The sequence below is a fragment of the Quercus suber genome, unplaced genomic scaffold (assembly GCF_002906115.3).
Source record: "Quercus suber isolate HL8 unplaced genomic scaffold, Cork oak 2.0 scaffold_193, whole genome shotgun sequence".
Taxonomy (NCBI): Eukaryota; Viridiplantae; Streptophyta; class Magnoliopsida; order Fagales; family Fagaceae; genus Quercus; species Quercus suber.
In genome coordinates, this window is record NW_027069651.1 from 388898 (window position 1) to 391006 (window position 2109).

A 2109-nucleotide genomic window follows, 5' to 3' on the forward strand; every position below is an offset into this window, starting at 1 on the left:
TTAACAAAGAGGGAGAGAAAGAGATTAGTAAAAGAAATCAAACGTCAATTAAATAAATTAATTAGTAACCGTTAATTGGAAAACAAAGAGACCAATGGCTAAAGGAGTAAAAAATTAATTAAAGATGACCTTAAGAATGTTATTATAAACTTTACAATGCAAATAAATAAATCATTAAATTCACTTAATTAAATCATATAATCAACAATTAAATAAAATCATACAAAATTTAAACCTGATACTAATCAAACTCTAATCTAGAAAATCATATTTATTATCAAAACTAAATGGAAAACGTTCTTCAGTAATAATAGAAATATATAAGAAATAAAGGTGAAAATTTTCAAAATCTTTTTTTTTTTTGACATTTCATTTAACATTATTTATAAATAAATAAAAAGTCCTTAAATGCTTATATTCTTCACACACCATGACTTTTAAAATCTAATGAAAGGTTCTAAGAATTTAACTCTCATTTAATGCCTCTATTATAAAAATCAACCGCCAGTAAAATATGATAATAATAAGAAACGTTATAAATGAAAACATGAAAAAACTAATTAGCCACTATTATTATGGAATAGATGTCTTTTTTTATGCATCTAAGAAAATGAAATGTTTAGGGTTTACTTATTAAGGTATATGTAAAGATTCACGTTAAAAAAATATGTAAATGTTTTTTGAAAAAAAAAAGTATACGTAAGAATTTTATTAACTTAAAAGACAATGAAAAACCAATTTTTAATTACTACAACCATCGCTACTCTATAAATCACACACAACACTATATTCAATATCCTAAACAACATAGTTAGGCCCTTTTGGATATACGTCACCATATTCAACTTATAAATTACAACCCATCAATCATACAATTACACAATCGAAGTATGAACATGTAACATGTATTACTTTCTGAATTATTGCTTGGAATTTTCACAATTATTGAAAGAGAATCTCCAAATTTAATTTTTAGAAAACATCAAGACAAGGTGAATTTTATTCTTTTTAACTTCCATAGAAAAAAATATTACGCACATTATTTCAACCCTTATGGAAAAGAAGGTTTACCTGTAGTATGCAAAACGTGTTTAATTGACTTAGAGATGTAAAAATTAGTCAACCATCTATAGTAGAATTAAGGTTTCAAATTTTAAATAAAACAATTCTACAATAATAAAAAATTATTTTGTGATAAATATGATTATGAAATACATTACTTTTCATTAAATTAGTTCAAATTACAAAATAATAATAATGATGAGATCACCATAAAAAATAATCACGCGCAACGCGCGGGTCTACGACTAGTATTACTAAAAGCTGAATCGTAGCGTTTAATGCTGCTGCCTTCATGTTTTGCCACATCAACTGTCGCGTCATTTTAAAAAAATATAATTTGTCCTATAATTTTAAAATGGTTTTTACAATTTTCAACCCTATAAATGCAACTCACTACTTATTTATTTACTTCAACTATCACTCTATAATAAATCTAGCCTACTACTTATTTATTTACTACCACTATCACCCTATAATAAATCTATGTAATTAATCCAGCTCACCTCTTATTTATTTAATTCTACTATCAAGCCCAACTCAAATCCTTTTCAGTTCAGCTTTAGGGTTTTGTGTGAGTCTTTTCTGTCACGCCCCAAACCCGATACTCGGATTTGTGACCATGACCAGCATGCTAATATCAAGTTTAAACCTGATATTAACAAGAACCAACTTAACTTTTAATGAGACTTTCACAAAAGCTTTTACAAAAGCTTCTCTCTTTATTTAAATCCTTGTTTCTTTACTTAAATGGTATAATTTTTCACTTGACATTCAGAGCATCTATACTGAACTCAAAGAATAACATAATTCACCAGTCTTTCAAATTTCATACTTTCACATAATACATCTTTTAATACCTTGAGGTACAACTTTCACTAGATCCTAAAATTCACAATACTGCAAAACTAAACATCAAATACTACTTTAGGATCTATACATATAAACTAAAACCAGCTCCTTCCAAAACTTGACTAAGGCTCCCTCTGCTCCAAATTAAAAACCTGCTAACTGAAAGAGTGGAAGGGGTGAGCTACACAGCTCAGTAAA

At 27.2% G+C, this 2109-nt stretch overlaps 1 long non-coding RNA gene across 1 annotated transcript in view; it reads right to left on the reverse strand.

Moving 5' to 3' along the window:
* Nucleotides 1–1749: 1749 nt before the first annotated feature.
* The window catches only part of LOC111985719 (uncharacterized), a 2558-nt gene continuing 2198 nt past the window's right edge, over nt 1750–2109 (reverse strand). Inside the window, exon 2 of the long non-coding RNA XR_010631054.1 lies at nt 1750–2070. This is a non-coding gene — a long non-coding RNA (uncharacterized LOC111985719). The remainder of the gene's footprint in view (nt 2071–2109) is intronic.